Genomic DNA, 25,000 nt, shown 5'->3' with positions numbered 1-25,000 from the left:
TGCGTCGCAAGCTGAAGGGGGGTCGTCTTTTGTCTGACGGGTGCGTGGGTGGTTTTACTTCTCACCTGCTTTGAATTACTACACACAACCCACTCATCTAAAATCCATTTTCCACAGTGCTCTCTCTCTCTATATATCTATCTCTCTCTCTCTCTCTCTCTCTCTCTCTAGTTTAATTATATTACACATTAATAATCTTGAGCGTTTTTCTGCTGTTTAATAAGCGTTTTTATTTTTATTATATGGTTTAGTTTTTTGTTTTTTTTTTTTTGCTATATTCTGAGTTTTATATCTTCAAAATCTACGCTACTCGTATAGTAATTTATATTTATGTGATAATATCTTACCTGCGAACTCCATAATTAAAAACTTGAACTACATTAGGAAAAGTAAAGCTTAGAAGTCCATAACTTTCGCGCAAGCAATAGCACATCGGATGTATTGTCTTTGAACTGATAACTTTCCGCTGTACTCAGTTCTTGTGTCATATCAGAGATATCTTGACCATATACTTTTAATTCTACTATTTTGAAACATATTATTTTTGAGATGGTAACAATATTACGATTCTCTTCTTGAAAAGTGTTAAGATGAAAATTACGTGGACACCATTTAAGAATTATACTTGCCAAGGAGGCTTTGCTTTTGTTTGCTAAAGACGAAAATAAGAAATGTTCTTTTTAAAAGATGGTCTATGACCTCTTGGGAATAGATGAATCACTGGCTGTTAACTGCTGTATAATGTTGGGAACTATCGTTATACTCGTTGTCTTAAATGCTTCAGCGACAAATGATATTTGAAATTTGTAATTAAAAAGAGGTAATCTAGAAAGTCGCAAAACGTGACTAAGATCATACCAGTTTGAATAATAATCTAGTAAACCTGCACAAGATGACATCAAAAGATCAAATTTATACATACCTTTAAGTTATTCATAGCAAGAAAAACCAAGGTTCAATTCTGTGTTAACTTTTATTATATATATATATATATATATATATATATATATATATATATATATATATATATATATATATATATATATATATATATATATATATATATATATATATATATATATATATATCACATGTCCTGAAGTCTAACAGTGAAGCAAGTAATTACGGAACATTCCCTGAAATGTCGTAATATCCAAATCATGGAATACAGGCTAAACACTTCTGCCTGTTTGTATGCATGTTACTTACTCTCACATACAGATGTCATTTTCTGGAATTAGGCATCCTGCAAATTATAAGAAAGGAATTTCTTACATTATTTCTTTACGGAAGTGAAAGTTCCAAGACCTTTTTTGACAGCATGTAGGCCTAATTATAACGATTTATTCATAAAAATAGAATTATGTTGTAGTCTGATTGGAATGGAATGGAACGTTCAAAATATAGGCCAAAGGCCAATCTCTCTCAGACCCGTGAGGTCATTCAGCGGTGAAAGGAAATTGAGAGTAAAAGGTATTAAAGATGATAACAGGAAGATAAACTATGAAACAATTGTTACGAGAGGCAGAAAGTCAGATGGAAGAAAGAAAAATTTTGTTTTCGTCTTCGCGTGATGAGTAGCCATTCTCCCGAATTTGCTATCCTTCGTTTCCATGCTGTTTGTTTTCTGTATCGTTTGACTTGTAGATCATAAATGCCCGAGTTATCAACGTTTCTCGAATTACGAATGTCATATGGAGTAGACAGACTCAGCGTTTTATCATATCTGTAGCTCAGCCTGTGGCATGATGGGAGCGTGCTACTGATATGTAACCAATCACCAAAATCGACAGCAGGGGAAAAAAAGGAGGATACAGCAGTACAATCTTTTTTATTCTGATATATCTGAAACGGTGTGGCTGCGTTATCCGTCAACGCGATGGGATGGAGATGCATTTCAATCTACAAAACGTTTCATCACCAGAAAAGCTACAGCCAGATTCCTGAAACACTGTAGACCGATATTAATCCATATTCATATTTTCCTAATTTCATAATTATACAAATAAATGTAGTATTCATCTCAGTAGTATTCTTACCTGGAATGGTTCATCCCAGGAGTGTTATATATATATATATATATATATATATATATATATATATATATATATATATATATATATATATATATATATATATATATATATATATATATATATATATATATATATATATATATATATATATATATGATATATATATATATATATATTATTATGATATTGCCTTGTAACATGTATAGCATTACATGATTTTGATATATTTACTATTCTAGTTATAATGTGTCCTGGGTAATTGTAATAACTGTTGAAATATCATATGTACTGTGATGTCAGATCTCAAAAGAGTTTGTGATTAATAGATCACTTAACAATGTAATTTAGAATTAGTAATACATTTTAATTATAACGTAGTATGCGATTGTGCATTTTGTTCCCCATCAACAAGTGTTCTATACCCGTGATTTCGTATGTCGTGTTTTGATTTAGTTGTTGTCATGAAAGATAATGCATTAACAAGCAAGAGAATGGCAATCGAGACGTGTAAGGTTCTGTCTCACACGAGAAAAAGACGAATCGTTTCGCAATGTTTCTTGTACTGTTCTGAAAACCAACTTTGGTTCTTCGTCTCGTTTTGAAAGCGTGCCGTTCGTGACTGGCCAGCTGCCATCTGTTTTGATTGTGTTGAGATTTCTTAAGAGCTTCGTTCCATAGGATTTTCTGCTTGAGTCGCGTGTGCCTTTTTGGGAGTAAATGCACATATCTCGATCGATTACATCATGTTTTGTAAGACTGCATTGCTCTGATCACTTATTGTTCTGACGCGTTAATTTTGGCCCGATAATGTTTTCCTCGGGTAATGATGCATCTGGTTGTTTTGTTTCTTGCTGGAATCCTAAAGTTTGTTCATTTTGATTTTAGAGACCGTTAGTGTGATCCCCCTTCTCTCTCTCTCTCTCTTCAAAAAAGAGAAATTATTAACATAAAATATTTGTGTGGTCACTACTAATAGTCTTAGCTTTTGAGATCTGAATGTAGGAAAAGTGTGTAATGGTGCCTAACAGAAAAGTGTGTTTTGTGAATCTCAAGCAGTTGTATTTCAGGTGATTTTGCGACAATTTTTACAAGCTTGTGTAAGGTAAAGTTAATTTTACTTATTATTACCTTGGTATTATAAGGTATATTAGGGAAATGTTGCCCTGGTGAAATTATTATTGGTAAATCTTTTGTGTATTTTTGTGTGTGTTATTGTGTTTTCAATCTTTTGATTTTTCTCATTTTATATAATGGTGATTTAACGTTTACTGACTTAGCATTTTAAATATATCTGGATAATTTAACATTCCATACTTGATTTAATTTTCATTTACTAAGAGTTTCTTTTCAAATCTTATGTAATTCTTAATGGTTTAAGTGTTGTTTGACAAATCTAATTTCTTTATAAATTAATTTTTTTGTGATTTAGTTTTTTTTGGTAATTTAATTCAAGAATTAATTAATTTTTTTGCTGTTTTATAATAATAGTAAAATTTTTCAGATTGTGAATTCTAATTATAAATTTTGAAATTAAAAATAAATTTTTGTTTCATTTGTTTCATTTGTTGACCACCAGTCAATAGAATTAGTTGTGTGCATAAGGCAAAGTGATAAACATGTTTTGTTCCTTTAGTTTTGTCGAAGTGAATTAAGACTCGGGAAACAGTTAAAGTTGTTTGATGGAGTTATGCCCTTTTGCACGAGTATATTTCTTGTTTAATTGTTGATACCTCACACTTGTTTTGTTAAACTTAGTATGATTTTTCACGTGATTAATAAGCTTTTTTAAGGGATCACTGTTACCTTTAGAGTACTCAGTCGTAATTTTTATTGTTATGAGAGTTAAGGTATCTGGCTGAAGTGAGGTAAATTTTTGAATTCTGTGATTAGTCGTGTAATAACCAGGTACTTGGTACACATTGTGACAATATATATATATATATATATATATATATATATATATATATATATATATATATATATATATATATATATATATATATATATATATATATATATATATATATATATATATATATATATATATATATATATATATATATATATATATATATATATATATATATATATATATATATATATATATATATATATTTCTGACTTACATCAATTGAAAGATAAGTTCGATCCTGATGTGAATCAGAAATTTATTTCTGTTCCACACGTGATTGTGTGTATATATATGTATGTATATATATATATATATATATATATATATATATATATATATATATATATATATATATATATATATATATATATATATATATATATATATATATATATATATATATATATATATATATATATATATATATATATATATATATATATATATATATATATATATATATATATATATATATATATATATATATATATATATGTATATACTATATATATATATATATATATATATATATATATATATATATATATATATATATATATATATATATATATATATATATATATATATATATATATATATATATATATATATATATATATATATATATATATATATATATATATATATATATGTATATATTATATATATATATATATATATATATATATATATATATATATATATATATATATATATATATATATATATGTATGTATATATATATATATATATGTATATATATATATGTATATATATATATTTATATATATATATATATATATATATATATATATATATATATATATATATATATATATATATATATATATAATATATATATATATATATATATATATATATATACATATATTCATATAGCTGAAAATAGAAGGCCATAAAACACTATTTAAAACAGTTGAAAACCATATATTTCAGGCACTTGTTTCTGTGCCTGTTCACTGGTAGAATATGGACAGGTGGAAAATTTACAATGGTATATATACAAAAACATGAAGGTGTGGCCTTAGGGATGTTAAGGGAGGTGGCGTTTCTTAGAAGGAGGAGATTGACCAAATTCCTAGTGGTTTTTGGGCCTCATTAGCTCCCGTTTGCGATGGATCTGGCGGTCGCGTTTCTTGGGTCATCTTCTCCAAAAGGGTGGATGGTGTCAATGGCGTCCGATTTCCAAGTCCTCCTGACAGGTTCATATTGTTGGTTTGATTGATGATAGCAGATTCCAGCATGGAATTTTGTACGGACAGCTACTTGAAAACCAACTCCCCCCACTCAGTTAATGAGTTGGTTTTCAAGAGTAGCTGTCCGTACAAAAGAAAGATGCTGGAATCTGCTATCATCAATCAAACCAACAATATGAACCTGTCAGGAGGACATTGGAAATCGGACGCCATTGACACCTTAATCCTCGCACCTTTTTGAAGAAGATGACCCAAGAAACGCGACCGCCAGATCCATCGCCAAACGGGAGCTAATGAGGCCAAAACCACTAGGGAATTTGGTCAATCTCCTCCTTCTTAAGAAACGCCACCTCCTTAACATCGGAGGCCCAAGGCCACACCTTCATGTTTTTGTATATATACTGTTTTCCACCTGTCCATATTCTACCAGTGAACAGGGCACAGAAACAAAGTGCCCGAAGGTGATGGTTTCAACGTTTAAATAGTGTTTTATGGCCTTTTAACGTTTCATATTACACTGTGTATTACAGGAAAAGACATTCATATATATATATATATATATATATATGTATATATATATATATATATATATATATATATATATATATATATATATATATGAAATAATGAACTCATGAGCATATGTTTCTCAGGTAAATTTCTGACTCACATCTGACTGAACTCAGTCTCTCAGATGACAGGCTTAGGTGCTACCAATTGACTCACATAAGTCATAAAAGGAGTAAGAAACTAAGTACGTTTACAATTGTTTTTATGGGCAGGCTATTAACTTGAGTGTTCATTAGCTCCGTCATTTTCTTAAAAGGTACTTAGAATGAATTTTTACCATTTGACTAACTGCTGGGTAGCTTGTCTGCAGCCTTCATCGGAAAAACCTAGTATCAGAAACACTTAATTTTCAACTTTTTATGACCTGGCCTGTCATTTGAGACCCAGCGCTGCAGGGCAATTTCTGAATGACAGTCTGTGTAGGGGAGGGAAAAGGAAAGGGGAGGGGAAGGGGAGGGAAGAAATAAGGGAGGGGAGGAGAAGGAGAGGGGGGCGGAAGACGGGAGGGGAGGGTTTTGTGTTGACAGTCCGACTGACAGTTCTACTTTCTACTTTTTCATGCGAACGTCCACCCTTTGAACAATTGTGGGTGAACTGACAGGCATTGTTGCGGTGACTATCCCTTTTATCCAGGTATTACTGTTCTGTCTGCCCCTTTTATCCAGGTATTACTGTGATCACTGTCTCTTTTATCCAGAAATTACTGTGTTGACTGTCCTTTTTATCAAGGTATTACTGTTTTGTCTGTCCCTTTTATCCAGGTGTTACTTTGGTGAATGTCCCTTTTATCCAGAAATTACTGTGGTGACTTCCCCTTTTATTCAGTTGTTATTGTTCTGTCTGTCCTTTTTATCCAAGTATTACTGTAGTGACTCTCCCTTTTATCCAGATATTACTGTGGTGACTGTCCCTTTTATCCATACATTACTGTGCTGTCTGTCACCTTTAAACAGTTATTATTGTAATGTGTCTCACCTTTAACCAGGTAATACTGTGCTGTCTGTCCATTTTATCTAGATATTACTGTGGTGACTGTCCCATTTATCCAAGTATTATTATGCTGTCTGTCCCCTTTAATGACTGTCCCTTTCATCCAGATGTTACTGCTGTGACTGCCCCTGTTATCCAGATATTACTATGCTGTCTGTCCCCTCCTCCAAGTGTTACTTTGGTGACTGTCCCTTTTATCCAGGTATTACTGTTGTGACTGTCCCTTTTATCCAGGTATTACTATGGTGACTGATTAATTTATCCAGGTATTACTGTGCTGTCAGTCCCTTTTATCCAGGTATTACTGTGCTGTCTGTCCCTTTTATCCATATATTACTGTGGTGACTGAAAAGGATTTTTAATAATATATTTCTAGGTCTCGAGTACATGAAATGAGGTATGAAAAACAGAGTTTATTTATCACATAAGTTACAAAGGGAAGGGAAGGGGTTGGGGAAGGGAAGGGGAAGAGGGGGGTTGAAACTACACTATTATCTAAGTTGGGTCAAATGAAATACGCGAGAAATTCCTGCCTAGATCAGTCAAGCAGTTCATATTTCTACTTTAAAGAGCACAAATATAAAACAAACATAAAAACGTTTTTTTATATATAAGATGTATATATATATATATATATATATATATATATATATATATATATATATATATATATATATATATATATAAATATATATACAAACGTATATATATATATATATATATATATATATATATATATATATATATATATATATATATATATATATATATATATATATATATATATATATATATATATATATATATATATATATATATATATATATATATATATATATATATATATAGTAATGATGTTAGTTTTTAGAAATTCTATTAATTGTTTTACTTTTCCTTAGTAAATCAATTTTTATTTGCATATGGAGAGTAGCCGAGTGAATATGTTTTCCTTTTTTTTTCATGAGGTCTACCGTGCAGACTCTACTTCAGCGAATAACTGATTCCGTCTTACATGCATTTCCCAAATAATTTACCTCGCGTTGATAATGTTTCGGGTATTACGAATACTATATACTGTAGATTAGACAGACTCAGCGCTTTTCCATTTCCATGGGTCGGCCTGTGGCATGATGGGAACAAGCTACTGATACGTAACCAGTCATCGAAAATCGACAGTAGACAAAAACAAAAGAAAAGGGAACACCGCTGTTCAATCTTTTTGCTCTCTGATATTCAGAAGCGCTGTTCATCGCGATGTCGAAGGATGGTAAAAAGGAAAGAATACGGTTAGAACAACAGCGCTTTGATTTTGACATTTTGATGCCAGTGCAGCCACCATCATCTCGATGCAGGTGGGGTGCGTTGTCGCTCATCACGAAGAGCCGGAGATGAATTTCTATCTACAACACATTTCATTGCCAGATTCGCCTATAGCCAGATTCCCGAAGCATTGCAGAGTACATATTAGTCTATATTCATATTTTACTGATTTCAGATTTATACAACGAATGTAGTTTTCATCAAATGTAAAATCCAGTGTCAGCAGAACTTTTCGCTTTCTTGTCTTAAGATATGTTTTGCTAACATTCTTCAATTTTCATCCTACGCAGTTTAGAAAACTCCGCTCGTGGTTTTAGATGAATCTCTACAAATCTTGTGGTTTATTCAAGGTCATTTCATGGCACTGCTTTTCTTTTCATAAATAGATATGGTTTTCAAATTCTCTAAGGGAAACTTTGTGTGCCTTCCTGATATTAGAAACGCATTACCTTATTCTAAAGCGATGACCTCATCGTTAAGATAAAGCATAGCCTTCCTGAGGCTGCGCTTGATCTTGCCAATGGAGTTAAGAGTTGTAGTTGAAATTCAACCGATTGAGTATATGTTTTCCTTGCGCTACTGGCCCTTCTTGAATTTTTTGTATTATCACGGTTTTTAATTTTGTTTTTGCTCCTAGTATATTTCATCAATCCTTGTTGTTAATTTCTGAATTTTTTCTTTTACTTTTGTGTCTCATTGCCTGTAGTTCCTCGTTAATATCTGCATTTTATTCTCATTTGTGTGTACTTGATAAATCTTAAATGGGCTTACTGTAAGCTCTGTTTTATTCCTTCACCTTTTGCATGTTTTCCTTGTAACACTAATATGTTAATTTTTCTCCATAAATGTCTTAAATATATATATATATATATATATATATATATATATATATATATATATATATATATATATATATATATATATATATATATATATATGTATGTATGTATAATGCTACGTACTGTAGCTGGATTCCTGCAAATATTAATGAAAGACGTAAAGGCAAGATTTTTGCTCTCTTTTCCTGGCTTTAAAATAATTTTGTGATAATTTCGGTTAAGCAGTAATCATATCTGACCGTCTTTATTTCATAACCTTTAATGATAAAATGTAAAGAGTTTTCTCTTGAAATTCAGCTGAGAGTAACTTATTACTTTATCCTATGAGCATCGAATCACAAAGGGAACAGATCGACCTTAGCTAGGCTGACAAAGACCAAATTAATTTGAACTCCTTAATAACCCCAGTCAAGCATCTGTAGCAGCGTGAAATGCAGTGTGTATCCTCTGTAAATCAGCTTTGTATCACGTACAGAGATCTTCTCCAGCAAGACGATGGCAATATACCCCATCTACCATGATTATCAAGTCATGGACTTCTAGACGATAAACTTTATTCTACCCTCAGCAGGACTTTTTTTTGAGCCAAGTGGATGTCTGGGCAGACTGGCATAGCAGAACTACTAAAATATTAAAGTCCTCTTAGGACTGAAATCACATAAGTTCGTACATATTTGAAAGATTTCGTGCAGCTGCAGATTCCATCAGATTAGGATTATTTGCCTTCTGGAGATACTTATTACTTATTACAAGGGACACTATCCTGCTGTAAGAATCTCCACATCTGCTGTCCCACCCTGTAGGCTACTTAATCCCAGGGTATATGTGGCAGTATCTGTATTCCAGTAAATCATTCTAAAAACACGAAGCTCTAGTTAAGGAAACAATCATATACAGGCTATTTAGGCAAGTGTGCCAAAGTCCAGGCAAGAGGGAGACTAACCTCTAAATGATTGCTCGCTTTAGCAAAAGGAATGGAGTCCAGTTAAGTTCTCCGCTTGAACAGGGCCATATAACATGTGTAGGATGTCTAATAGCACGGTAGTCATATCTTAAACAGCCTCTTTGCTCTTGGCCTAGCACATCCTCGAACACAAATTCTAATTAATGTGAGTGATATTATCACTGGTTGAATATTTAATTTTAATTTCCCGCATAAAACTGTAAATTTATTTTCGTTGTCAAACTTACCCGTCGGGAGAAGTTGCATTCACTGTAAATGTCAGTACAATGTAATCACTGTCACTTGTCTCCTTCCATTAGGATAAAAGTAATGCTGTTCGTGCGTGTAAACCTTACTAATTTGTTTATTTTGCTGTGTAGGAAAAGATTAATGTTGCTGCCCGTCCCATCAGAACTACTGCAACAACTAATAGTTCTAATTCGGAGCATTACCGTTATGTACGAGTATGCCGCATATATAATCTTAGACTTTTAGATACAAAAGCTTTCGGCAGCATTGCATTTTTAAAATTAATTTTATTTGCATACACTGAGTATTTACTTTCAGCATACGGCAGCCATAGTTTTTCCCTTTCTTGGTTTTGTTTTCATTTTCCATGTTTACTTGCAAGTGATGTGGACACTTGTGATAGACAGAGTATTAATTTATTTATGCCAAAAGAAATCATACTTGCCCGCGTGTTACAAAATTACCAATTAACTATAGTGGTGGAGGTGGGTTGATATTGACTTTAAGTACAAAACATATGTACAACAGAGTCGACATCAACTTGACTTCTCTTGATGGTTCGGCGATCAGTCAATGTACATACATCGATGTTTCTAAACCAAGCAGCGGTTCGAATCCCACTGGTGAAGAAGCACTCATCAACTATGACTTCCCTTGAGTAGCCTACATTTATTCCCGAATTATAGTGAACTGGATAGGAAACGATAATTGTGGCTTAATATTCTTGGATATAAAAAAATATCGCGGCGCATTCGAAAATATGATTCATAATTAGCCACGTGTTACAAAGAAATCAGTCAACCATCATGGAGGAGATGGGTTGATATCGATTCTAAGTACGAAACCTGAATTCGAAAGGCACCTGCACACCAGAGTTGATATCAATTAATGCCTCTCTTGATGGATCAATAGTCAAGAGTTACTAAGCATCTTCGTTTCTAAACCAGGCAGCGGCTCGAACCCTAGTGGTAACGGGGCACTTATCAGTTATAATTCCCCTTGGGTGTAAATTATTCCCGAGGCACAGTGAAGTGGGTATGAAGCAATAATGGTGGTTTAACAACTTTGAATATATATATATATATATATATATATATATATATATATATATATATATATATATATATATATATATATATATATATATATATATATATATATATATGATTTGTTGTGTGTTGTGTTTAGTTTGTGTGTGTTACACTATAGTATCGAGTATGAAAATAAGGATGACTAGATAAAATCCTGTTGCTTTACCCGAAAAACTCGCATAATCATAAATATTCAAAATATTTTAACTAAATCTTTGAAAAAGACAAATTCATATCTTATTAATATTTCAGGTAACAATAAGATGTTTAAAGCATCGTCAGATTATCATACTGACAACGAAATCAACATTGAATGGAGGTCTGGATAAGAAAAAGTAAACTGGTTACAATGAAATAGAACTAAATCCTAAACTCCTCGGGAATCCAGTGGCTCAAACTTAATTGATTTCAAGCTAAAAGGCCACATTGTCTCTGACTAGTCGGCTTCTATAAATCTCTCCCAACCAAGCCATTTCCGTGAAAGCTACAAAAGCAACGGAAGCATTGGTTTTGAAAGAATCGCCTTAAACTCACGATTTCCACTCTCTCCATTCTAGCCTTCTCGCTTTGCATCAGCCGGCTATCCACTTAGCTATTTATTTACACATGCATTTCTTTTGGGAGGGGTTTGTCAGTTAGTATAAAAAGGAAACAAGTACTGTATTGCACGCACTTTATGGACAGGAATCTCTCATGTAAAGTAAACACTAATATACAAGTTACCATCTTATATATGCATATGATTCATTAAGGCGAGTTCTCCCCGTAACTATGCTCTTTACCATTATTAAAAAAAAAATAATTTCAATAAAATTTCCTCATTATCAAGTTTTATTTGCTTCAAAAATATTAGAAATCAAAACTTTCGTTGGATTATGGGATAAACTAAGCAAATGATACCACTTTAATGGGCATTAATACTATTAAACGTGACAGCTATACATCTCTCAAGAGAGCGTAAACCTACTATATAATAATAAATATGATTAAGATGTAGAATATCAAAATAGAAATACCAAGAACAAAGTTTAGAAGTTAAAAGAGTTGTCATGACAGATTGAAACCTCTAATTCATTTAGTATTTACTTCTTATCCCTCTCAATGCATAAGTTTTATAATAGTCGAAATTCTAATGGAGAAACTTGAAATGAATCATCACCAGTGTCTACCTCATGCTCTGTAAAACATCAACACTTCGGCAGGATTGTGTGAGGTTGCTCAGGAGGTGTTACCCTCAAACAGCGTGTCATTTGTTATGAATAATATTTTGATGGTTTAATTTACAGATTCGATTCAAGCAATCTCTCTTTGATGTAAATGGTCTTTTAACACTACCAACACTAATAATAAATTATTCACGTAGGCTAATACTACAGTATATTACTTTACATGTCACCAAACATCAAAGTAATCATTCATTTAAAAGAAATTAGAGATGGCCATATGGCTAGTTACCGCATATCATAAATCTTCTTGATTTTCCTTGAAAAGGAATCTGATTGGAACATTTCAGCAACTTTGCAATTTATGTTTGTCCAGCAAATACCATAGAAAATGTAACCGGAAAGGTGTTATCATCTAGTTTTCTTACACTGACACTAACTGTTATCTTCCCCAAAAGCAAAACAAGCAAAGATGTGGGTATAGGATTACTGATGACCCCTTCTAAAATCTGAGTCACTGTTTTGTTAAGCTGATTTGTAAACTTGACTGGAAGATGGTATACTGGACATTAATGATCTTGCGTGGTCATTAAGTCTAACATGGTGTTGAGTCACTTCGGCTTTGCACAGTTTTATGCTTGCGGTTGTTATGAAGTACTGCTATTCAAGCAACAAGTTAATTATTACCAGTAAGTGAGACCTTTCTATCGAAATATTTTGACCATTTTCGTAGGAGAACGTTATCAAAGTTCTAACAGACTCCAGCACGAAAATTACTAAAAATCTTGAATTTAGAAATCCCCAAACACTGACAATAACTAGAATTCAAATATTTTTTGGTTATCAATAACAACTACAATTTGCATTCACATCTGTTGCCATTACTTTTACTAACACATCGTAGGTAGCTGCCAATTCAGTACCTTCATAAACCATGATAGACTGCATCTGATTGATTGCAATGTTTGTTAAGAAATCTTGAGGACAAAGGACACAGTTCATTTTCACGGTTTCAATTCTCTTTGATGTATGTCTTTGTGTCCCCTCAATAAGTGTAATTTTCTGTAGCATGGAAAATTTCCTTTCTACTACCTTGCTTCTGTAAGTTTGTTGTTATTCTTATCCATTATATTCTCTTAGTATGTTAAGAGGTTTATCCCCTTAAACCTATTATACTAACTTGATGGTAAAAGGAATAGTCAGAACATCTAGAAATATTCTGTATGGGTTTATATGTCGATAAGATTTTGTGGACGTTCATTGTAAAAAACAACTTGAATTGTGCATTTACATACGCTAAATACAGGCCTATTACTGATATTCTTGCGAATGAAAAACTATATTGCTATTTTCTATTTAAATGAAAAGTTAGAGAAAATCACTGTTTTATTTGTGTTTATTTGAGTCTAATACTATTATTTTAGGACTATGTTCCCATGCTTGATGTTTCACATTAATTCGGACTTATTCTTTTTACACAACATCAAACAGTTTTGTCAAGCTGTCTAGTAGCATAGCTATCTTCGTGGAAAGCTGTGATAATATACATAAATCATTAAAATCTAAGGAGACATGTCTGCTATAACTCAAGATATGCTTGCAATGTCTCTGTCCGCCCGTATAATCTATCACTTACCACGGCTATGTTTGTGATAAAAAAATTACTGTTGTTGCCTTGAATGCCTCAGCGTGTTACTGTCACATTCATAAACACAGTAAGTTGTATTCATGCAAAGCCTAACATTCTGATCAGGCGCTTCCACCGACCTACATCCCATCTGAGAACGATTTTGTTTTTGTACCCAGAGTCTTTTGTCTGGTATAATTTTTGTAAATATTGGTGGTACATACAATTCTCCCGTCCGTTTAACTATTGTCAATCACCTACCTCGTTCAGGCGACTGCTGGTAAGAAAACATTGACTGATATACTCGCTGCGCTGGAAGTGTTGCACCCGGCGACATATTTCATTTCTTTATAATTTACTTGTTTCCAATTCCATTTCTCGTTCTATTACCTACGACGTATCTAACCAAGTATTAATATGAATAAGTAAAACCTCGTTATATTATTTCTCAGCGCAGGAGGGGAGATTTGCACATAGATGTTTATTCAAAGCTAATACACCCAATGCACTTGATATCTGACTGAAGTAAGGCTGGAGAGTACAAAATAGAGGTTGAATTAAAAGGTGATGAGGTATATGATTTGAGAACATTCACCCACCGACGCTAAGAGTAAACAAAACTGATATTACATCCACGATTGATTAATTTCCATGAATTCACAAGAAAATGGTCTGCATAAATTGTATTTATGTTGCTGAAGCCGCCAGAGAGTAAGTTCTTGCAGCAGATTATTGCAGCTGTTAATTAATCTTTAAATGGTTGTCCCTAGCCTACATATGAAGTGCCATGTTTAGATTTGTTGATTAGACAGCCATGGTAAAAAAAATGATCAATTGCAAATTAAATAAATTACGTAATGGGAATACAGTTAGTTAACCAACGGTCACCTATATGAAATTGGCAATTATAAAATAAAAGTTAAAACACAAGAGCATAATTAAGGAAATTGCTATTAATAAGGTTTTAAAATATGTCGAAATAGCTGATTCATACACAAAAGTTAAAGTATGTTTTCATTATTGAAGAATGTTGCCAGTTTTCATACTAGTATGATATAGATGTATTTGACATGTGATAATATTGTAATAACTACACATTAAGGTAGCCAATAGGTTTTAAAAGTCTTAGTCAAAACGACCGTGAGTGAAACTAATTATTAATCGACGATCAATGGCATCGTTTTTTATTTATTTATTTATTCTACATGGCAAGGTTATAAAACCGTATCCACAGTTAACTTCGACATTATTTTAATCGTACAACTCAATACCCAAGATGAAATTCGATCCACGTCGAACTTTTTTAAATGTACATATAAAGCATTTTAATTACTATCAAGCAAATGTTATTATTAGCGCAAACAAGTTATATAAATTATTTTATAAAACTGAATTCATTTTTTTACCGCATATTAGTAAGCTAGGGTTTTACCCTTCACATTTTATTTTGTGAAACAGAAGATGCTGTTATTTTTTGTGGTCAGACCTTAATGTATTTAAGGTGGAAGATGCGATAAATGAATATCTCATCCTGAAGAGTTTATTACTGGTAACGAGTTTTGATGTTGTGAAGTGTCCTTTCAGAGTTGTTTAGTTTCATTTGTGCAGTCTCTTCACAAATAATAAAATAAAAAACTTTTTACCTGTTTAAAGGTATATGAATATTACAGACACGAGGTTGCTCCATATATAGTATATCTATCTCTATATGCATATATATATATATATATTATATATATATATGATATATATGTATATATATATATACATATATATATATATTATATATATATATATATATATATATATATATATATATTGGCCAATGTGTGTGTGTGTGTGTGTGTGTGTGTGTATGTATGTATGTATGTATGTATGTATGTATATATATACGATATATATATATATATATATATATATATATATATATATATATATATATATATATATATATATATATATATATATATATATGTGTGTGTGTGTGTGTGTGTGTATGTATATATATATATATAACATAAAAATGCAAGTATCAATTGCTTGGCTTGACAGCCTCAAATTCATAAATTCAAATGAAATCCGATCGAATAAATGCAATAAAATATATACGTAATTTGGAGAATGTCATTCCTCCTGAAGAATGCTGTAACAGCCAAATCCATGATATTTCATTATGCTTTAAAAGATGCACAATTCAGTAAGACTGCAAAAAAAAAATTTCCACCACACCACTGAAGACCCTTCTCAAAAAAGATGATAGAGAATATTGAAGAGAGTTCACGTAAACAATAGAGGGAGATTTTGTGCCAGACTTTAAATGCAATATCAGAAAGCAAGGGATGACAAACATTGTGTTGCGACGTTTTTCTATTCACAAGAAAAAGCAGAGTAATGAAATCAGCTGACCAAGCCAATGTGCTCTGAGGCTTCCAAGGTCTCCTTCGACGATGAAAACTTCCTGAATGAACAACTTTTGACAATCAGCTTGAAGCTAAAAAATAAATTGTCCCAACTTTGATTTTTATCGCAAAGAGAGAGAGAGAGAGAGAGAGAGAGAGAGAGAGAGACAGAGTGAGAGAGATTGAGAGCGTTCTTAACCATAATCCTCAGTTTTAATATATTCTTATATTTAAAGAAAAAGGAAACATTCAATGGGCGATGTATTTTTACGTATTATTTTTCTTTAGAAATGAAAAGAACACTAGAAACGCATTTAAAACACCTGTCCTTTTTGTTATAGAACTGTAACCACACATAATCTTTTAATATTTATTATATTTAAACGCTTAAGTGTTAAATATTAAGTTTGTCACAAAAGTGGTAAATAAGTAGCAATATAAAGATATACTTGTTCACATTACATTGATAAGGGTACAGTAGTCCAGATATCGAACATGAAAGGTACCTCACACCACAATTAGTGCAGCAGATTGCTGTAAAAATCGTTCAGATAGTGAAACAAGCATGAAATTTGGCACAAACATTCCTAAGACTACGCTCTCTTAGAAAAGGGCGCTGGCCACCTGAAAATCCAAGATGGCGGCTATTTTTCAAAATGGCCGCCATCTATGTTGAGATTCACTGGTTTGGGAGCATCTATTGGATGGAATATGCCAGTTTTTTTTTTTTAAACCTCGACTTTTAGGTTATAAAATGTTCCATACCACACATTTTATTGAAAACCCTTACTAAATGAATTGTAACCAAGATGGCGTACAAAATGGTTGCCATAAAAGTTTTTTTTTTTTTTCTATCCACATAGCAGACATTAAGACCAACTGTTTTATTTAATGGTATATTCATGTGATCAGACAGTTTAACTAATATGCTATTTTCAACTGAAATAATAATGGTATGGTCACATACAACATTGTGTCTAAGACTGTAACCATAAAAAGAAAAGAAGAGAAATACGGACTAAACGCAACCAATCTATGTATAGGTCTCTCAACCTACACCTTTGAAAAATTCGAGGATAAGAAGGTAGGCATAGCATGACACGTTGGATGCTCAAGCTAGATTATCTACTGAAGAGAGGGCAATATTTATCTAGTTTTCACATTTGCAAGTGCACAGAGCTGTGCAGGAAGACCCAGCTTGTAGCACTTGCACCTTTCCCGACAGCCTGCTTTGCATCCACATTTGGTAAGCTGTTGGCAACTCTTGGCTAAGGGCGAGTTGGTTGTCCAGAGGACTTGCCATGCTTCACCAGACTTTGCCATCCCCACTCAGCAGGGTTCTCTGGCTGTGGCTGACACTGGGTGGCCTGCCCCCACACACAACCAGCCTGGTACGCAGCACGTTTTGGTGTGTTGAGGAGAGCTCCTGGTTGGTGGAATGGCCTCATATGCCCTTTGTTTTCTGGCAAACATATCAAGTCTAGCCTCATCCACAGTGCCAGCAGTGCTGGATCTTTCATACATAAGTATGACAAACCTCTCCAGGACCTTCAGGTCACTCTCTTCCACTCTGAGAGGGTAGTGACTCAGTTTGGAGAACACAGTGGAGGCCTCTGGAAAGATGTTCCATGCCTGCCACATGTCTTCTTGCCCTTGCTCCGGAAGGCTGACACTGTATCACAGCCTGTGAACGCATGGAAGAAGAGCATGCCATTCACCTTCTCCTGGCCCAGAGAGTTGCACAGGTCATGCACAGCAATCCAGCGCAGGCTCTGGCCTTGGCCAAATGCCACCCATAGCTTCTCTAGCCCTAGATTGTGGAGAGTGGAGAAAGCACTGACTGCAATTGCAAGAACATCTGTGTCATTTGCTTTAACCGTGATGGTCTTGGCTCCATGTTCTGTGGCATATTTGGCATGGAGAAAGATGCGGGTGTCAGCTTCCTCATGAGAGCACTTTTCCAGTCCCTGAAGACTAGCCTCATGAGTGCTGAGGACAGCAGACCCTTTCGTGGCAATGACAACATTTGTGGCAGACATCTGGGCAACTTTGTCTGCCAGGAACTGGAACAACTCTGTCTTGTTGGCATCGTGTCTTAGGAAATTGCGCCAGTTGGATGGAATTGTGTTCTTGTCTGTCACCTTGCGCCTTCCTCCTTGACCACGTTGGAGCCTGGTCTCAGCTTTGAGGCTGGATGTATTGTATACATCAAATACAAGATGTGATGATGTGTACTTGCTGCTATAGGATTGTATCACAGGCAAGAAGTCGCAAAGTGCATAGCCCTCAAAGGTCTTTCCTTTCTTTTGGCAAGGCATGGACCAAAGCTGATCCATCTACAATGAGGACATCAGTCTTTGGTTCTTTGTCTTCTAGTGTAACATGACTCTCCAGGACCGAGGTCAGCTGAGACTTCTGACATGTGTACAGCCTACCACCCTCACTAAGGGAAGCTGGGAATGTTTGATTCTCGTGCTGGAAGAATTCCTGCAGATCACATTCACGGCTCTGACAGGATATAAATAGCTTTGAGAAAAGCTGGCAATCCTCCTTCAGAAGTTTCTGCTTTGACTGTTCTACAGGAGCAGCTTCTTGCCTGAAGAAGTCAGTTCTGTTCTTCTTTATCGGCTCATAGAAGGAGACTGCATTGTTTGCCAAAGAGTCTGAAAAACAAAATTTAGTGCGGCCTCTGTCAAGGTGTGTCTGTAGAAGTTCTGCTGAGCTGGGGTGGGCAATGTCTTTGTTGTCAATGGAATACAGATCCTGGCTCTCTTCCTGAAAAGGACTTCCCAAGTGTTGCAAAGCCAATGACAGCTTGCTGACTCTCTCCAAGAATGTCTTCTGCGCATGAGGTGTTTGTTCATGGTGTGTTGTCTGCTCATTAGACTCTTACTTTGAACCTCTGTTTCGTATGCAGACACCAAACGGATGATCTCTGGGCCAGCCACCATCCATCTTCTGAGTGCTGATATGGATCTTCAGTCAGCCCAATGGCTCCGCCATCAGCCTTTATAAAGGCATTGGTCTGCTCATGAGCTTGGTCAAGAGCCATTGCTGAGAACTGGCGACTGGTCTTGTGCACAACAAAGTTGCCAGCCTTGAACTACACCTTTGTGCAACTCTGGGTGTGAACTCTCTGGCATAGCATCTCCCTGAGGTGAATAGGCAGCCAACGAGCATAGTTTGTATTATGGTTACTTCAAATTCTGGGCTTCTCTTCATTGAAGCGTGATGAGCTGACCACGTCAGATTCACTGCATCATCTATTTCCTGGGTGACTATGACCTTGTCTAGCCACTGATACTCCAGTGCAAGCTGTGGCCCCAAGATATCTGTGGGTGGCTTTGGTATTGCAGTGTTTGGTGGCACAGGGTTCTTTGTTTGAAAGGAAGCTGGTGAGATGTTTGTGAATGTGTCCGGCAATTCAGGCACCGACCTCACTTTCTCAGGTGCAAACTTTAGTTGCTGTCTTTCCTGTCCAGTGTTCTCCTTGGTGGGGTGCTGAAATATGGAGATGCTAGTTCCATGGAAGGAGGTAGTGGCAGTAGTTGCAGATGGGTTGTGGTCGATGTTGTCCATCACTGCAGTGGTGAACAACCCTTTTCGCAGTACTGGAGGACAGACCACACCCTCCTCCACATATTTGCTAACTGTGGCATCTCCTAACTGTGCAGAGACCTCCAGTACTCTGTCATAAGAGATACTGAGGCCATACTGATGTAGCATTTCAACCAGGTTTCTCTTCCTGGTTTTGCATAGACTGAGAGTCCCATGTAGACTGGGAATGGTGTTTCTCTGTCTTTGGAGTGTCTATGAGTTGTTGCTCCTCTTTGTATCGGGAGTAGCAGTTGAACTGCATGAGCTGTGCAATGGCCTGGTCTGACTTTGATGCTCCAAATCGTAACTGTGACTTGATGTCAGCCCCATGCTCAACCATCCCTACAAACTGGAGCAGGAGAGGAGGCACAGAATTTCGTACACAAGCCTCAGAAAATGTGCCATCAAACCGTGACTGATGATCAAGTATAGACTTTCTGAGAATATTTGCTGCTTTAGCAATGATAACTGCCTCTGAAAGATCAGATGATTGAGCAAGTGCTTTTCCCACATCCTTTGAAATGCAAGTAATACATCTCTGCCAGATTTATGAGCCTCAAGTTCTGGAATTTCTGCCAGAAGTTTGTCTTTGAGTCTCGTGGAATTTACACTTGGTGACTCTACACCTAATTGTTCCAGACGTTGTTGGTAGAGGTGGCAAATATCTGCCAGCCGAAATGTGACTGGATCATCTGAACAAAGGTTGTTTTCAACAATGTATGTCATCAGTTCTGACAGAACTAGTGGATACACATCTGATTCTGACTCAGTGCTACCTTGGTCTTTCTCAAGGCTCCTCAGGTAGGACCTTTTCTGTTGTAGAGGGCACAAAGACAGGCATGGTGATACTTAAACTCCTGTGCAATGACATCCCCACCAGTCAACTTAGCAAGGAGCTTGCCATCACTAAGTATCTCTGCACATTCACGCAATTTTCAAGTCAAGGCCCTTAGTACTAGCCTGTCTGAGATCAGATGCAGGTGCCACTTTCTCACAGAAAATGCAAACTTCATTGTCATGACTGGTTCGGCGCAGTTTTGCACGACTAGTCTCAGTGTTGCTGGTCTGGTCATTGGATTGTCGCTTTCTTGCACGGTCCAGTTTAGTGTTGTTAAACAACAAGCGACAGTTCACATGGTATTTTGCTGCATTTTTCCTGAGAGTGGCCTTTATGCCATCACCTTCATCCAGCCTTGCTGGATCCATTATCAGTGGCATTTCATTAATTTCACTGAACATGGGAATGTTCCTTGCCAGCATTGTGTACCCATCATGGTCTAGGACATGATGACTTGGAGGTGATGTCAAGTGCTCACCTCCTTTGTCCTTCTGACAAAGACAACACAAACTCCAGTTTGTTTTTCTACTGCTCAATATTGGATTGGCATCACATTCTGCCATGATTTCACTTTTGATTAAGGCCGAGGGGTTATCCTTTTACCACCTTAAACAAAGCACACATTCCTGTATGGGATTCAACTAGGTTCGGTCTCCTACACCTAGCCCGATCATTCATCCAGTGCCATTTAAGTCCCGTGTGATCTGTACACCATCCGGGTAAGTACATGAACCATCATGTACAGCCCCCATACCCTTGGCTCGGCTCTCCCGCGCTGGCACATCCTGTCTATTCAGGTGCGGCTATCTAACTATAGCTGGTCTGGGGCTGTTAGAAAGCATTTGGGACACTAAACTAAACTATACTACAACTACTAGTTTAAGACTACAGGATTAGTAAAGCTGGATTAGCTGGCACTGAACCCCATGCTGAGTTACACAGCAGTGATGTCACCAGTGTGCCCTGGTTGTGTGCAGACATACACTCTTTTACATTTATTAATTTTCCTTCAAAATTGATGAGTTATTCGAAAGAGATGGCCTCATTAGGATCTAAAACCACAGAAACCAAGATCCATGCTTAAAACGATAATTGTTGAACGGGCATTATTTCTCATTATAATTATTGTTTCTACCTTTTCTTGGCAGCCATATAGCCCCATATTTAAAGGTAAACTGTACTGGGAAGCTACAGAAACATAATATTCACAAGAAATAGTATGGAAGAGCTTTACCATATTGCTAGAAGCAAATACATGCCATTCTAGTGAAAAATTATCCAAAATCTGTCGATACTGGCCGCCATCTTGAATTTGGCTGCCATATTAAATTTTTGCGTGGCCAGCGCCCTTTTCTGATAGAGGAACTTTAAAGAGCACTTGTGCAAAATTTCATGCTTGTTTCACTATCTGAACGATTCTTATGAAATATGCAATTATCTGCTGCACTAAATTAAGGCAGTCCAAGGAAATCCAAAGAGGTGTGAGCAAACTTGGTCACGTCTGCAAACTTGCAGACGTTTTCGTCCTGAAATTTCCTCCAGTCTTAGGTTAGTTGGTTCATTATTATTATATTATTATTATTATTATTATTATTATTATTATTATTATTATTATTATTATTATTATTATTCAAGGACGTTAAACAGGCGTTTCTTGTGTACGTTCATTCGAAGTACATTGGTATAGTAACAAGCAATTCTTTGTGTAAATACATAATTTGTTAGCTTTCAAGAGCTACTGACACTTCGTCGGAAGGATTGTTAGTGAAACCGAGTTATGAGACTTTATGACACTGTATATGTAGTTCTTGCAGACCTATCCATCAGGTATCCATAAACTTTCATGCTAAAAATGAAACCGTCACGGGTCGTTGTGAGGATTCAGGCCAAATACAGTAACGAAATCGAATTACTTTCTGAACGAGTGTGAATCAAAACTTTTGTCAGACATTACCAAATTATCGACATTGCTAATGTTGGTGTTTTATGGTCACATTACTCAGCTAACTGTATGGATGGCTTCCCAAACCCATTTTAAACGTGTGACTGAATTTTATGATTATCTAAAGGAAAAAAAATTAATGTGATGGTCAACTTAGAGTTGCCCCTCTTCTCATTCCATTAGAAAAAGTTTAGACGTCATATGGGCCAAAGGAGCCGGGGAGGGGAGAGAAGATATTTGTACATCATTTTCAGAAACAGAAATACGTGGAAACTTTTAAGTTATCAGAGGTTGACTTTTTTTAGTTTTGGGAAATCGTCAAAACAGTTTCTATCAGTTCTTCTCAACCCTTATGAATCTCAGTATGAGAATATTTCGCTGCGTTATTTTAATCAAGTGGAAAAGTTACGTGGATGAATTTTTTTTTTTTTTTACGCTGTGGGGTATAGATTCTGTGGAGAAAGTGGACTAAACTTTAGATGAACTCAATACACAAGAAATTTCCATGAAATTTACATTAGGGAAAAAATATTGATACACAAATAAACATGAGAAAGATATTCGAGCAGTAGTAAAACAAGAGTTCTAAAGCATTAGCATTTATACTCTTCTCTATAAATGCTTGAAGCCTTATGGAAACCACTAATGTCTGATCCTAAGGCTTTTTGTCCATTTTCGTTCTTCCTAGAAAATTGCTCTCTCAGCCAATTCATTTTTCACATTCGCTGGTGTCCCGAGGACCGATCTTCTAGGGTCGTTTGACATAAAAGGTCCACGATACGCTTTTTTCGTTTCCTCTGTTTTTGTTTCGTTTTAACATTTTCTTACGATGTCTGCTTGTCATCAATTTTTCTTACATTTTGCATTTAAGAATTCCGAATTTACCTGATTGTTGGCTGAACATTTCATTCACGTATTTCAATTTATTAGCAGTTTTACGTGTGCAGTAATGAAAGTCTACGAGCAATAAACTAAGAATACAGGCTTTTGTTGTCTGTATGCCTCTCTTTAAAACTTTGCCCCAGTGGAGCAGTGACCTGCAGTCTCGACCTTCTCTAGTATTCTCGACATTTGTTACCATATAAGGGTATATTTACAGGTATATTTTCCTATGGATTATGCCACAGCGGTATCATACTTGAAGTTTAATTACAGCATTGTAATCCTTATTACCTTGCGTAATGGTTAGCAGACTTCCGTTTTCAGATATCTTAATAACTGCAAATGTGCTCCGTGTGCGCTTCTTATCATCATTGAAGCGTCAATTATGTTATAGTCCTGATTTTTTGCTTATATGTCGATTCAGTGTACATATCAAATATTTTTGCGTATGTATGTTTATATTTACGTGTATGTATATATATATATATATATATATATATTTTATTATAAATATATATATGAATATATATATATATTTATATATAAACACAAACACACTATACACACACACCCACACACACACACACACACAACACACACACACACACACAACACATTATATATATATATATACCAGACGGAGGTTATATATATATATATATATATATATATATATATATATATATATATATATATGCAATAAAAATATATATATATATATATACATATATATATATATATATATATATAATATATATATATATATATATATATATATAGATATATATATATATATATATATATATATATATATTATATATCTTATATATATATATCATATATATACTATATTTAAATATATATCGTTATATATGTATATATATATATATATATATATATATATATATATAGCTATATATATATATATATATTATAAATATCGAGTGGCAGAAGCTCGACGCGACAAAGAACCTTTTCAGAATAAATAAAGACATGAGAAATTGGAGGAGAGTGAATGAGAAGAGCTGTCTCACCTCTCATTTCTCCCTTTTGTTTTAATCCTCCAGAGATAAAACCACCCCATTGTTCAGACTGCACCCTGTTTTGAATCTCAGCAAGCCCCTGTTTTGCTATCTTCTGCCGGCAGACTTCTTTGTTTTCCAGAGCCTCAGCATGAGGTGAGATACCTAGAGTGGAGGTCTTAGCTGTCCTTCCAGCTCCAAGGGTCAGGTCTTCTAATGGCCTGTCTATTGTGAAGGTTTTAGACCTACAAAGACGAATACCATGCAGAAAGGAAGGAACAGCACTACTAATTGTTTTTGAAGAATACACAACTTACAGGTACGTCTGAAGTAAGGGAATCTGAAATATCTGCTATCTTCCAT

Source organism: Macrobrachium rosenbergii, chromosome 55 (genome assembly GCF_040412425.1).
Source record: "Macrobrachium rosenbergii isolate ZJJX-2024 chromosome 55, ASM4041242v1, whole genome shotgun sequence".
NCBI lineage: Eukaryota > Metazoa > Arthropoda > Malacostraca > Decapoda > Palaemonidae > Macrobrachium > Macrobrachium rosenbergii.
This window is presented reverse-complemented; position numbering follows the sequence as displayed.